The 15,841-nt window shown below is 42.4% G+C and overlaps 1 protein-coding gene and 1 non-coding gene across 3 annotated transcripts in view; one reads left to right on the top strand and one right to left on the bottom strand.

Moving 5' to 3' along the window:
- Positions 1–4,188, bottom strand: part of CTNNA3 (catenin alpha 3) — a 1,858,220-nt gene extending 1,854,032 nt beyond the window's left edge. For both annotated transcript variants that reach the window (XM_050805650.1, XM_050805648.1), the window contains exon 1: positions 4,031–4,188. The gene's annotated coding sequence lies outside the window, so the exon portion shown is untranslated. The remainder of the gene's footprint in view (positions 1–4,030) is intronic.
- Positions 4,189–5,008: 820 nt separating this feature from the next.
- Positions 5,009–5,090, top strand: TRNAS-UGA (transfer RNA serine (anticodon UGA)). Its single transcript has one exon. It is a non-coding gene; the product is annotated as a tRNA-Ser (tRNA).
- Positions 5,091–15,841: the final 10,751 nt, after the last annotated feature.

Here is a 15,841-nt window from a genome sequence, read left to right as displayed (position 1 = left end):
GCAATTCCTTGGTAATTATTTCCATCACTTTTCATGATACATTTAATTTACTGACTAAAGTTTAATGAAGGTTTTATTGCCAATAACTTCATAATATTCTTTGTCCAATTTGTACTAAGTCCTCTCACATATGGTATCCAAAACATATACCTAGAGTTATTCTCCAATTCATATAAAATTACAGAAAAGAAATCCTAAATAGTGGCAAAGCCTCTAAAACTCTGCAGTTGTAGTCAAACCTATTCCTTTCAAGTGAAATGCAAAAGCACACAAGGCAGCTAAGTTAAAATTACCACACTTTGATCACCTCTTGTTGGTTACTATGTGTTTTGTGTGAAATTTTCATAATACAACTGTGTAAAAGAAAGAACAAGGATTTGGGGTCTGATTGGCCTAGCTTGAATTGTGTGGTAGGCAAAAATCTAAGATGTCCCCAAGATTCCCACCCCTGCTATTACACTCCCTAAATAATCCCCTTCACTTCTGCAGGACTTATGAATATAATAGAATAATCACTTTCATAATTTCATTCTATTATATAAAACTCCATTGTAGCAGACTACAGAGGAATTATCATGCTGATCTTGAAGAAGCAAAGTACCATGCTGTGGAAACAGCCACATGGCAAGGAACAAAGTGGGCAGCCTATAGGAACTGAAAATGCCCCCCTACTGACAAGCAGCAAGTCTTACAACCACAGGAGCTGAATTCTGCCAACAACTAGTTAACTTAGAAAAGGACCCCAAACCTCAGATGAGATTGCAGCCCCAGTCACCACCTTGAGACCAGATGAGACCCTGAGCAAAGAACCCAGTGAACACATAATCACACTCCTCACCTACAGAAACTGTGAGGTAATAAATGTGTGTTGTTTTAAGCCATTAAGTTTATGGTTCTTTCTTATGCAGCAATAGGAAACAAATACAAGTCACATGCCCACTCCTTGGCCAGAGGAGGGTGGGATACCTTGACTCACAGACAAAGTAACATTTCATCCAATGGCGGAGGGGTGGTGCCCCTTAAGTACAATTGAGGTGTCAGTATCAGTTGGGAGGATAGATTCTGGAATAAAGAACAAAAATGACCCATCACAACACATTCATTATCTGACATCTCATATGCCTTCAACATTCAACTCATGACTCTTCCCTACTGGAGGCTTTGTCTACTGCCATCTATACATCTCAATTTATATGCCATTGTGCCAGAGACTAACAAATAATACATGAGGGCAACAAAATGAGTGAGAACACTAAGCTAATATTACAAGTTATACCTCTGTCTGCCAATACACTCGTGTCGCTTAATGATAAGGATATGTTCTGAAAAATCCATCCTTAGATGATTTCCTCATTGTGCAAACATTATAGAGTGTACTTACACTAACCTAGATGGTATGGACTACCACACACTTAGTCTATATAATATAGCCCCTAGGGTCCCCAACTGGTACCCTAGGAGGTGAGCAGGTGAGAGAGAAAAGCTTCATCTGTATTTACAACCATTCCCCATTGCTCACATTACGACCTGAGCTCTACCTCCTATCAGATCAGCATTAGATTCTCATAGGAGCATGAACCCTACTGTAAAGTGCACAACCTACTGTGATGTAGGTTGTGTGTTCCTTATGAGAATCTAATGCCTGATGATCTGTCACTGCCTCCCATCACCCCCAGATGGGACTGTCTAGTTGCAGGAAAACAATCTCAGGGCTCCCACTGATTCTACTTTATGGTGAGTTGTGTATTTCATTATATATTACAATGTAATAATAATAGAAATAAAGTACACAATAAATGTAATGCACTTAAATCATCCGAAAACCATCCTCCCTCCCCCAGTCTGTGGAAAACTGTCTTCAACAAAACTGGTTTCTGGTGCCAAAAAGGTTGGGGACCACTGGTGTAGCCTATGCTCCTAGACTACAAACCTGTACAGCATATTCCGTAGGCAACCGTAACACAATAGTGTTTGTGTGTATAAACATAAAAAAGATACAGTGAAAACACAGTATTAAAGTTTTATGGGACTACTGCTGTATATGTGGTCCACCATTGACCCAAATGTCATTATGAGGCACATGACTGTAATTAGCTATGTGAACTTGGGCAAGCTATTCATGGCCACAGTTTCCTCCTGTAGATGAAGAGATTGGACCAGCTTTAATGGTTCTTCCAGCATTAAAATTCTATGATTTTACAAAATGCTCCCAAAACCATCAAAATAATTTAAAATAAATTTCTGATTTGCTATAAAAGAAAAAAGAAATGCCATACTGCTCCCAATCACATCCCCTGTTCCTCCCAGTATTCTGTCTGCCTCTGAATATGGCACCAAGAAGGGTTTTCTGAGAAAGTCACAACATATTTGCCTTCCACACCCAAATTAGCTTAATAGAAACTGCCACATTAAAAAAACAGAAACAGGGAGTGGCAGGGAGGAGACCATCAGGATCACCAGTGGACCTTTACCAACTGAAATTTGTATATGGTTGCAAAACAATGTTTTATGATATGATTGTCATGAATTAGGAACATATGTATTTTACTTCTGTATTCCTAACTTGCTGCTCACTGCATTAAATGACAATGCTAAAGACTTAAGGTTGGAGCCAAAAGAACTCATTTGGATTTGGAAATTCACACTTTTGCGGGGGGGGGTGGTGGAAGGAATCAACAATTTTGATCTCTTGGCTCATTCTAGCATTATAATAAATCAGCAAAGAAAAAATTATTTCACTGTTTTAAAAGCCTACATTAACTCAAACAAGCTAAAAGTTAAATATTAAATATAGGTATTTCACTTGAAATGTTGCAAAGACATTTTAATCACAATTGTTCTCACAAAATATACAATAACTTTATAATCGATTATTTTCCCCATAGTCTTGCTTTCCCCTCCCAAAATAAAGAAAGCCCTCTCAAAGTAAAAATTTTGATTGAGCAATTTTAACCATAATCAATTTCCATTACTGTCAAGCTTTGAAGCAATTGAAGGGATTCTTTAAAGGGAAAGGAAAGGTTATGGAAGAAAAGGAGCTTTCAGTAAACATTATCATCATTCAACTGCACAGAAGGAAAGATAAAAATGGCTTCAAGATCAAAATACAATGAGTAAAATTAGGTAAAGTTAAATTCTAGGTTATCTCAGGGCATAGGTAAGGGAGGAGGTTACCCTTCATATTGTCTTATGCCCAATTTCTGCCTCCAAAGAAAGAAGAAGTAAAAACTAAAAGGCAGAAATGAAATCCACTGGCAGACAGCCCAGCGCCACACCCTGGGCCTGGTAGTTAAAGATCAACCCTGATCGGTTATGTTATCTATAGATTACAGACACTGTATAGAAAAGCACTGTGAAAATCCCTGTCCTGTTCTATTCTGTTCTAATTACTGGCACATGCAGCCCCCAGTCATGTACCCCGTGCTTGCTCAATCCATCATGACCCTCTCACGCAGACCCCCTTAGAGTTGTAAGCCGTTAAGATGGACAGGAATTGCTCACTCAGGGAGCTTGGTTTTTGAGAAGTGAGTCTTGTCAATGCTCCCAGCTGAATAAAGCCCTTCCTTCTTTAACTCCGGGTCTGAGGAATTTTGTCTGCAGCTTGTCCTGCTACATAGGTACAATCTAAGGACAAGATTTAAAAAACAAAAATGTTCTTGCACAATACCTATTGGAAAAAGTGCAAGTGAATTTTGTGTTTATGATAAAATCCATGCCTGACCATATTGGGAATTATTTTGTTCCCATGCAGTATTCATAGAGAAAATGGGATCCCTCCTGTAGCTCTGCCAAAATAAAAGAATAAAATTCCTGAAAGAACAATCTCAAATCAGACAAAATTTATCCTCACAATTCTCAAATATTCTGCTCCTCTTCCACAATTAAATGGGTGTAGACATTTAACACTACACTTTGGTTTCGAGAAATGGTATGGAAGGTCTCAAGAAAAGTTACACACCTTAACTAGCGGAACCACAACACAGAGGCTTCCAAAGGTGGAGCTGCCTTCCTGCCTTATTATGAAACGTACCATTATGAGAAGGGCAGTGAGTTTCCATGAATACTCCTAGAAACTTAAACTAGTGAAAGGCCTTCTGTTATTTTTCTCAAATTGTCCATCAACAGAACTTGGCGCTTCTGTGGCGCCACGTGACGCAGGTAGTGGCTTCGGAGGCGCTCTGGAACCAGCCGCGCCAACCTGCGGCACAACCCCGGGCCTCAGGCCTGAAGTGGGCAACAGGACCAGACCTCGGTTCTCAAGGCTTTAACGAAATAACGCTGGTAAAGCATCTAGGGCAGAAGCCACACAGAACACAAGAAGGCATTAATGGCATTTGAAGGTATTGAATGCAGACTAATGCGCAGAACTTGGTTCTCAGACCACGTCCCCGGCCACCCATCTCCTGAGAGAGCGGAGAGCACACTTGCGGCCTGACGTCTCCCAGCTGAGCTCGGCAATGAAGGGATCACTGAAGAATTAAAAAATGGGAGACGACTGCTTGGGCAGAAGCCCGCGGGGGACTAGCCCACGGGCAAGTATCCCGACTCCTCACACTTCCTGCCTCAATGCGCAGAAGAAAGGGTTCTGAAGGCGACGCCCCGCCAAGGCGGGAAATGCCGCGGAAGACGCTTCTCTCGCAGAAATGCCAAATTTTCGGGAGCGCGGGCCCGCAGCACGTAAGAGAACAGATCTTTTTGTTTCACGGCCCTCTGGTAGACTTAATGAAGCGGGAGGGCGAAAACCAGGTCAACGACCAGAAGCCAGGCAAGGTTGCGATTTTCGAAGCACAGCGAAGGGAAGAGTTTCTAAGTTCTGAACGTGCCTCTACTCAGGGTGGTTTCTATTATTTCTTCGCGTCTACCCTGTAGTTCCCGCACCCGGAGCCCTCAACCCCGCCGCTTCTCGGCGAGCTGAGCTCAGAGGGTGCGTGCCCCGCCCTCTCGCGGGCCTGGCGTGAGCGCAGTGGTTGTTACACTAAAGTGTCTCCGCCTCACCGATCTTCTCGTGGCAGCGATGGCCGAGTGGTTAAGGCGTTGGACTTGAAATCCAATGGGGTCTCCCCGCGCAGGTTCGAACCCTGCTCGCTGCGGAAACGGGTGCTTCTGTCTTTTCGTTTTCGATTATTTTTAATAAACACCTTCAAATGAAAACTTTTACTCTTCTCTCTGTATTTTCAATGCCTGCCAGCTACATGGCGCGCCAACGGAGTGGTTTTATACGCCGTAGAAAAGTAAATAAATGTCAGTGCAAACACGCACTGTTTACACCAAGAGAAAAATCCTTCCACTGCCCTAAAAGGCAAGGTAACTAACTCCTCGTGCTCCATGAGAAGAGCAAGCTGGCAAAATAGAAGTAAAATGAATATAAATACTGATGCAAGTTTTCGGGCTATCACAGCCTGAGCAAACTATCAGCTCACTAAAACTAAGAACAACGCTATGCCACCTTCCCTTCCATCCCAGAATCACTTCCAACGGTTTGCAGACCACATCCAAAAGTGATATGAAATGGGAAGTAATAAAAGCAATTTTAAAGTTCTACTTATAAAGCATCTTAGACACATCCACATAATGTAATACTATGCATGTAAGCATTAAAATGATGTTAATGATGTGGGAGGGCCTTCCCAATGCATTGCCCAATGCAAAAACTAGGACAGATCGAAAAACAGCATTATGATAACATTTTTGTTAAGCAATTCATGTATATACCCATTCATGTGGGAAAAATGGGAGAGAAAGAGAGAGAGATGGAGAATGAATGGAGGCTGGAAAGAAATACACCAAAATGTTAGCAGGGATTATTATCCCTGGGTGGTGTGATTTGGGAAGATTTTTGTTTTCTTAAATAATTTTTTCCTTAACTGGGTTTTCTAAAATTTCTACATGGACCCAGTATTATGTTTTAAATAAGAAAATTGTGAGGTTAGTCTTTGGGACCCTACACATCCCCTGTCTGCTTCCTGTAACCCACTTTCACCATATCTCTCCCACCCCATGCTTCCCAGGCGCTCTTACGGACTTACCTGATACCTCAAGGCTAGGGATAGTTTTCTGTGGTACCTAAGTGGATTCCACCCACACAGCCCCATCCTATTTGAGACTTGGCTGAACACAAACACTCACCATATTTACATTTTCAATCCGTCCTCTCTGCCCAATCCCCACCCTTTCTGCCCCCATTTAAGTCACTTACGAGCAGCTGCATTAGTTTCCTAACTGGTCACCTTTCCTGTATCAGTCAGGATTACATTCAGCTGCAAATAACAGAAAATCCAGTTCTAGTGACTTAAACTCATAGGGATTTGTCTCTAAAAACCTGGGAGATTAATACCATTCCTGTATCCAAGAGAATGAAATAGTCTATAACTTATTTGTTTGCATCTAAAATTTTTAAAAATACGTGACACTATATTAAAATGGCAATCCTGGCCAGGCGCAGTGGCTCATGCCTGAAATTCCAGCACTTTGGGAGGCCAAGGCGGGTGGATCACCTGAGGTCAGGAGTTCGAGACCAGCCTGGCCCCATGGTGACCCCCATCTCTACTAAAAATATGAAAATTAGCTGGGCCTGGGGGCAAGGACCTGTAATCCCAGTTACTCAGGAGGCTGAGGCAGAGGAATCTCTTGAACCAGAGGCGGAGGTTGCCGTGAGCTGATATCACGTGACTGCACTCCAGCCTGGGCAACAAGAGTGAAACTCCATCTCAAAAAAAAAAAAAAAGTGAATCCAAGAAGGAGAGATATCTAAAATTATAAATTAAAACATTCCATCAAAAAGGCAAATTAATGATCAATTTTATTTCTAAATGGTTCTCTCCAAGCTGTAAAGTTAGCTTCATTTGACAACTCTTTTTTCTTGTGAAATATCTTATGGTTTCAAGAAATGTTTTCAAATAGTCACTTGTCACCATTTTTTAAAAAAAGAAAGAAAGAACAAAGAAATCTGGGAATAGGAAATTCTCAGATGGAACAGGAAACAGGCCTCTTTCCATCTTTCTGCTCTGCCATTTTTAATATGCATATACAGCTTTTCATCTCATAGTCCCAATATGGTTGCTATACCTTCAGACCTTACATATGCATTCAACCAAGAAGAGGAGAGACAAGACCCTCTTTTATATCTCATTTACCCAAACTATGTATCATGGCTATCATTAGCTAGAAGGAATCTTGGTGAAGTTTAGCTGGGTATATTGCTCCCCAAATTGAAATTCGGAAGGAAGAAAATCAGATGGTACTAAGTGAAAATCAGTTACGTCTGCCACAGTCCTATAACAGGAAAGTCAAAGCTTGTAGACATTGGGCCTTCAAGACAAGTCCCCTGCCTTCCCTTCTGACCTTCCCACCCTTCTCCTCCTTCTCCTTTGGAGTTACTGGAAGACCTCCCAGCGCTGCATGCTGGCTCATGCCTTTGGGCCTTTTTAACATGTTCACATGTGACTACCTGGAATATCTTCACCCTTGTCCCCTCACTAGAGGAAAAGGGCTACCTAGCATTTGAAATCCCTTCTTATTTAGGGGACTTGGTTTCCTTTTGAATCTAGGTGTGAGGCTAATAATCCACTCCCAACCCCACTCCCAGCATAGAAGCTGAAAAAGTCACATGCTGTCTCAGACTCCCTTGCAGCTGAGGAGGCAGCATGTGACCTAGGCTCAGCCAATCAGATGTACCCATGCCCAACTTTCAATCAAGAGCTGTTATTAATAATACAAAAAGCAGGTAGGATGGAAATCCATCCTTGCAGTGGGCAGAGGCAACAATGGCACCCACAGGGATTGCCAGAGCCAGAGCTGCAACTGGAGTTTACAGCTGTTCAGCAGCAGAACAATAAGGTCTACACAAGACTAATTTTGTAGCATCATTCTGCTGTGATCTTGAACTCCGCCTACCCTAACTTACTCCTGTTCTACTTTCCAAAAGTGATTTTGCAGCCTTCTTGGCAAATCTACAAACTACTCAATATCTTTCCAGTAAGTTCCTATGAGTTTCTGCTTAAATCAGCCCCATTCGAAAAAAAAAAATTTTTTTGGCTTCCAAAAGTTTTAGATATAACTCCCCCTCCGCCCATCATTGTCTGCTAAGAAAACTCATATTCTTTCAAGTCCCACTTCTCAGGGAAAGCTTTCCTGCAAAATCTCCCAGGCTGATTCAAAAGCCACCCTTTAGGCAGGATGCAGTGGCTCACACCTGTAATCCAAGCACTTTGGGAGGCCAAGGTGGGCGGAACAACTGAGGTCAGGAGTTCAAGACAAGCCTGGCAAACATGGCAAAACCCTGTCTCTACTAAAAATACAAAAATGAGCTGGACATAGTGGTGCACACCTGTAGTCCCAGCTACTTGGGAGGCTGAGGCAAGAATATCGCTTGAACCCAGGATGTGGAGGTTTCAGTGAGCCCAGATTGTGCCATTGCACTCCAGCCTGGGGGACAGAGCAAGACTCCATTGCCAAATAAATAAATAAATAAATAAAGCCACTCAATTTTTTTTTTTTTTTTTTTTTTTTTTTTGAGACAGGGCCTTGCTCTGGTCACCCAGACTGGAGTGCAGTGGCAATCACATCTCACTGCAGCCTCGGCCTCTCGGACTTAATTGGTCCTCCCACCTCATCCTCCTGAGTAGTTTGGACTGCAAGTGCACACCACCATGCCTAGCTAATTTTTTTATTATTTTTTTGTAGAGACAGGGTCTCATTATGTTGCCCAGGCTGGTCTCAAATTCCTGGCTCAAGGGATTCTCCCATCTCAGACTCCCAAAGTGCTGGGATTACAGGCCTGAGCTACAGTGCTCAGCCTCCGGAAGCCCCTTTAATTCTCCCATTTCCTATTATAGCAAGGCTGACATTGCACTGTTTCCACCTGTTTGCCTTTCTTACCACTAAATGGTAAACTCCCTGAGAAAGTGTAAAGGGATAATATCTCTCATTTTTGTGCCCCTACATACGACAGAAAAGGGACTCAAATTTTTGATGAAATAATGAATGAATATATGTCGGCACACATCCATACTTCACCCCTAGAATGCCCAAAAAAAGTGGGAGAGAAAGGAGGGGCTTAACATGCTGTTCTCCTTTTGAAGGCCACTAATCTTGGCCTTAATATAAGTTTTTGTAATATTGAGTATCCCCCACCTAAAATAGTTTTAATATAAAAGAGGTCAGAGGACAACAGCCTATGTACCCTTCTTTCCCTTTCCATATTTTTTCCTTACCTTTTCTTCCCATCCTTTGTCTTCTAGCACTAAAAGGGCAGACAGAACCAGGAGGCAAGTATGTACAGACCTCTGCCTCCATGGGTCACCCCCACCTTTGTCTCCTTGAGAATGTTCACTTTCCAACTGGCCTCCATACAACTCAAGGTTTAGCTCTCTCCATGGTGAGCAAAGGAAAATCCATGGAAGGGGTGGGGGTGGATGTGGAAGAGGTTCTGCAGCGCACTCCTCTTCTCAGAGGAAACCATTTCAACTCCTCTTTCCACATTTCTCTTCTCCAGAGTTCTCTTATCCACTACCAACCCTCCTGTGCATCCCCTCGAGCCAGCTTTTTCTGACCCAACCTCACATGATGCACTGTCTTGAGGATTTTCTTTCAAGACCCCAACTTTTTCATTCTTTTATGTTACACAGCAATTCAGCCTTGTCCCTGCGATCTGGCCTCAACATGCCTGGCAATCAGAGCCCTCTTCGAAGGCAGAGGAAGTTATAAGTATAATATCAAGGTCCCCTTCTCCCAAATGTTTTTCTACCTACTTCCTTTAATAGAAATTAAATCCTGCAACTTTCTGATCCTGCAACAGTCTGATTCACTTCAACAGACTGAAGTGAATGTTTTGCAAATTGTAATCAGTTAATCTGTAGGAATACTGAATAAACAATTATCCTTCCCTTCTAAATCCAGGTCCCAAATCCATCCCAGTTTGTGGCATTTCCAGCCATGGAGCAGGACACATCCACTTGGAATGATCCTGATATTTCCCTGTTCCTTAACCCATTTCCTATTCAACCCAAGTGCCATTGAGTTTGCCCCTAAAACTGCTGAGAATCCACTTTGTTCCATACTTACTACCACCACCCAGTCCAAATCAACACTACCTCTCATCTCAACTACTTCTAAGCCTCTTAATTATCTCCTCCAATCCACTCTTCCTCCCCTCCAATCTGTTCTCCATAAAATAAAATTTTCTTTTAAAATGCACATTTGGTCTTATAACCTTCCTCCTGAGAACTCTTCTGGGGATTTCCATGTGCTGTTACAATAAAGACTAGAATCGCCAGCATGACCCCATAGCTCTCCATGATCCTGCATGGCATAATTACTCGGCCTCTCCCCTTCATTCTCTAGCCATGTGTACTTTCTTTCCTTTTAGTTCCTTGAAGAGTCCAAACTCTTTCCCACGTTAGGAATTCTGTACATGCTCCAATGTCTCCATCCCCATCAAACTGACCAGTCCTCCTTCTTATGTAATTTCATACCGTTTTACTCTTTTTCTTCACAACACATCATGCTTTGTGATATTTTAGTGTGAAATATTTGCTTAATATCTCTGTGTGCGCGCGCACGTGTGTGTGTAAAACCACAAAATACCCTTATCTGCTATTTAATGGGCCTTCAATAAGTAATATTGTTGAGTGAATTTTGTGATTGTGAGGATCAGAAAGCAAGAGGTCTCAGAACACCTGCAGGGGTGGGAAACAGAGGGTAAACTGTGTTTTCCTGCAACTTTGGGGATGAATCAAAACTGTGTCTGAAGAGATTTGTGCCCTGACTGCATAGATCTGCAGGAATATTGCAGCTCAACCATTTGATATATTGCAGAACTGTTTAGCGTGATTTATGAAGCTGTTGTTCTGTTTTAACTCAACGTGTTCATTGCAAAGGAGTTTCATCCTCAGAGTTTTCGTTAATGGAGGCATTGTTGTGTAGTGAGGCAGTAGAAAAAGGAAGTGAGAGATAGGGCTGGCCTATGACCTGTGTAAAGCTTGCATTTCAAGTCCCCTCTGGAGGGAATGCCCATTTCTGGAGTCTTGTTTCCCAGTGTGCCCATGTCCCCAAAAACATCTGATCTCAGGCTCTTTCTACATATTAGAGTGCAAACAACTAATAATAATACCTAAGTCTTAGCTCCTGCACGGGTGAGAGAGACAGAGGCTCTGACACTGGAATTTTCAGGTAAAGCAGATATCCTGTTCTATCTGAAGCACTGATGGAGAAAACATAGAGCTTTCAGCTCTTGTTCCAAAGACTAGTTTCTTTCCCAATCTGCATGAAGTTGATCAGTCAAGCTCACCCAAGCTCATAGACTAGAAGCCCCAGGAAATGAATTATTTCTGTTTCCTTCCCACCATCCCACACACATGCTCTTAAAATATCCATTCCCTTCCCTCCCCTCAGGTCCTAGGTGCTGAGACAGGCTCTCACAGCCCAGAGAGTAGTTGTGATGGACTTAGTCTTACCTCAGCTGCTTTGTCTGGTGCTGGGTTGCCAAAGGAGGCATGCATGAGTAAGGCCAGTTCTCCATTCATATCTCAGACCATTTAGAAGAATTCAGTGACAGAGGATGTAGCCTGTGGATTTTATGCTCGTGATGCTTTCTGCTGCTTGAGGTCGGATTGGAGAAGAGACTAGGGCTGACAAGCTTCTCACTCAGGGGCTGAGGTAGGGCACAGCTCCTGTCTGCTGGACTCATAAATCCCCTGGTCCCCACCCCAGGGATCTCAGAGGCTCCCTTTGTTCTTTTAATTTTTATTCTAATAAAACCTCCTACATAACATAGGTCTACAAAGACTCTTGGGGAATATATTTCCCTCCCAAACATACTCATTTGAGACAAAATTATCAAAACATTTGTTCAGGCCAGGCACGGTGGGTCCCACCTGTAATCCCAGCAGTTTGGGAGGCCCAGGCAGGCAGATCTCTTGAGGTCAGGAGTTTGAGACCAGCCTGACCAACACGGTGAAACTCCATCTCTACTAAAAACACAAAAATGATCTGGGCGTGGTGACGCATGCCTATAATCCCAGCTACTCGGAGGCTGAAGCCTGAGAATCTCTTGAACCCGGGGGGTGGAGGTTGTAGTGAGCCGAGACTGTGCCACTGTACTCCAGCCTGGGCAACAGAGTGAGACTCAGTCTTAAAAAAAAAAAAAAGATTGTTCAGCACACGAACTTTAGACACATTTTATCTGACATCACAAATCATTCCAAGAGATGAATATACACAGTGGCCCTCTGAAAGCTACTTGTCTTCCAGATGTAAAGACACATACATCATTGGAGACAGAATGCTAGTGTTTTGAAATAACATATGCTTAGGATGTTGGAGCACAGAAATGCTGCACTTAACTTTGGTACCCACCTCTAGTGCAGGGGTTAGTTAGCAACTTTTTCTACAGAAGGTCACCCAGTAAATATTTTAGGTGTTGCAGGCCATATGGTTTCTGTTGCAATTACTCAACTCTGCCTTTGTATCACAAAAGCAGCCATAGATAATCTGTAAACAAATGAGTGTGACTGTGTTCCAATAAAACTTTATTTACAAAAACAGTGGGCTGGATTTGGCCCGTGGCTATAGTTTATTTCTGCTCTAGAGGATTCTCCTCACTATAATAAAAAAGTTCTCCCTAAGTTATCACTGTGAAGATATCATTAAGTGGGACACTGTCAAGAGGCCGGTTAACATTTCACTAGTTCTTCCTGGTTTATACACATCCAAGAAATCTCATAATTTCCATTAACACAAAGACACCAAGAAAGGACATCAGTAATACACACATGAGGCAAGTTGCAAATGAATGTTTTTTAAGATCATTTTATCTCAATACATCAGAATGGCCCAAAGCCTTCCAGAATCCTCTCCTGTATACTGCGATTCTCTGCTCCACTTGCCAGTGGATGAGGTGCAGGTCATGCTTACCTAGTTTCTCCTTTCTCTGTAGTTAGTATTGTATCTGCTGCTGTAAACAAAGCCTTTCAGCCCTTGAGCATGTTAAGATGTAACCTGAATCCAGGTTTGCAAGTTTGTGAAGTAATGTGAAGGAATAGGAAGAATTTGAAGGAATAGGAAAAATGGAGGCTTTGAAGTCAGAGCAACCAAGCATCAAATATAGGCTCCTTCCCTTTCTTGCTATGTAACTTTGGGCAGTTTGCATAACCTCTCTGAGCCTTAATTTCCTTATCCACTAAGTGGTAATAATAATTACTTCTACCTCATGACATTGTCAGCAGTACTGCCATTTTCTAAGTTCGAACCACAGGTCAGGCACTGTGATGAGGGTTCATTCATTTAACCTCCAAAACAGACCACAGCTAGTTTACAGATGAAGAGGTGAAGATGAGATCACATGCTGGTATTCTCTTCCCCTTTTGCCAAAATGGGTCCCTCATAGAGGTATCTGCAACCAACTCAAGGGAGACACTAGACAGGGATTTAAAAAAAAAAAAAAAAGCCATTTGACTCATGTTATTGAAGGAGTGGAATGTTCTTTGCTCTTTTGTCTCTCCGAGCTGGATAAAAGGAGGAACAAGTTCCCTGGGAGTTGATGTACAAAGCTGCCCAGAGTTGACTCTAGCCGAGAATGTGTTTGGGACTGCATGAGGCTGTCTCTGAGAAGCTAACAGCAGCTGCTCTGACATTCTCTCTGATCTAGGCCTTTTTTTTTTTTTGATGCCTATTACAGCTCATGATTGGTTTTACAATATAATTCCCCGGCCTATGTAACACTCATCATTCCAGGTTCATCTCCAAACACTTTTTAAAAAATATATATCAACCGCATGATATGTGTCAATGACCCCTGAATGTGAGATATTCTGTCCTTGAAAGGAAAGACTTGGAGGAGCCTTCTCTCCCGGCATCCCTGGACTGGGTAAGGCTGTTTAGTCACCATCACCATTGCCTCTTTTTTTTTTTTTTTTTTTTTTTTTTTTTTTTGAGAAGGAGTTTTGCACTAAGTGCCCAGGCTGGAGTGCAATGGCACAACCTCTGCCTCCCAGGTTCAAGCAATTCTCCTGCCTCAGCCCCCCAAGTAGCTGAGATTACAGGCATGCACCACCACACCCAGCTAATTTTGTATTTTTAGTAGAGAGGGGTTTTCACCATGTTGGCCATGCTGGTCTCGAACTCCTAAACTCAGGTGATCTGCCTGTCTCGGCCTCCCAAAGTGCTGGGATTATAGGCGTGAATCACCACGCCCAACCGCCATGGCCTCTTTCTAGACACCGTTCTGACCACCTTTCTCTCCTGCCCACAGACCTTCAGTAGATAGCTGGCAGAGTGAAGGCCAAGCTTCCCAGTTTCATTCACAAGGCCCTTCATAATTTGGCCCTAACATCTTTTCAACCTTGTCTCATACCACTGCCCAGCATGACTCCGTAAGACCAGTTAGGCTGCCTTACACACTCCCACAGAACCGAATAGCAATTTCTGGTCCTTTCACACATTGAAATCCTTGGTTAGAAACTTCTCCAGATCTTAATGGTTTCCTGGAACATACACACTCCTCAACATGCACACACAAATACACACACACTGCACACACATGCACACACATGGATTTAAGAACATACACACAAATAAATTTAAATAGGTATATATAAGCAATAACTAATTTATGTTCGGTCTCATTTTCAAGAAATACTCCAAGGCCAGCCATGGTAGCTCATGCCTGTAATCCCAGCACTTTGGGAGGCCAAGGCAGGCGGGTGGTTTGGGGTCAGGAGTTCGAAACCAGACTGGCCAACACGGTGAAACCCCGTCTCTACTAAAAATACAAAAATTAGCTGAGTGTGGTGGTGGGCACCTGTAGTCCCAGTTACTTGGGAGGCTGAGGCAGGAGAATCACTTGAACCCCATGGGCAGCGGTTGCAGTGAGCCAAGATCACGCCACTGTACTCCTGCCTAGGCAATGGAGCAAGCCTGTGTCTCAAAAAAATTAAAAAAGAAAAAGAAATACTCCAGAAAAGCTAGGTATACTAGAAAAACAGTCGAGAATTAAAACACCAAGAATCTTATTTCATGGCAAGACAAGCAGTGATTTTTATTATTAAATAATATTAATTTGCTTATTGAATAGGTCATATATTCTCATGGCTCAAAAATCACAATGGCTCCCTCTCACCCCTGTCCTCTGAGGTCCCCTTCCCAAAGGCCACCCATCATCAGTTTCTCACCTTTTATTTCGGTGTATTCTTTATGCACATAAAAGAACATATACATATTGTTCACAAATGTTAGCATATTATTCAAAATGTTCTGAACCCTGCTTTTGTTATTTAAAGATATACACTATCTTTCTGTGTGAAGAGTTTGCTCACTAAAACTGGCCTCTGCTAACTCAAATGCCAGCTGCAGGTAGAGCTCACTGCCTCAGAATGAATAGATCATTATTTATTTAACCAAATCCCTACTGAAGACCATTAAAGTTGTTTCTAATCTTTTGATTTCGAAAAACAAATGCTTAAAAAAAAAAAAAAAAAAAAAACTCGTGAGATTTTTCCAAAGCAGGAATCTTAACCCAAGTCATCCAGAATTAGAATTAGAAGGGGTCAGCACCTTGTTCAGGTATCAGGAATTGCGCACAAGAAATCACTGTAGTTCAGCAGTCCTAGAAGCACAGCCTACACAAATACCCGAGAAAAAGGAAGCACACTCACTCCCACCTCAGTCTATTCCATTTCCAGAGAAAACGAAGAGCCAGAAGGAAAAGTATTCCTTTACCTCATGACTTCTCAAATGAGTCAATTCTTAGAAACTGTTTCTTTCCTTACTACTTCTGTCTCCCCTCCCTTCTCCTTAGCTCCATTAGCTCCCCAGAAATGACTGGACTTCCTGGAATTTTTTATTA

The sequence above is a fragment of the Macaca thibetana genome, chromosome 9 (assembly GCF_024542745.1).
Source record: "Macaca thibetana thibetana isolate TM-01 chromosome 9, ASM2454274v1, whole genome shotgun sequence".
Classification (NCBI taxonomy): Eukaryota; Metazoa; Chordata; class Mammalia; order Primates; family Cercopithecidae; genus Macaca; species Macaca thibetana.
Note: the sequence above shows the minus strand (reverse complement) of the source record. Positions and strands in the feature narration are given on the sequence as shown.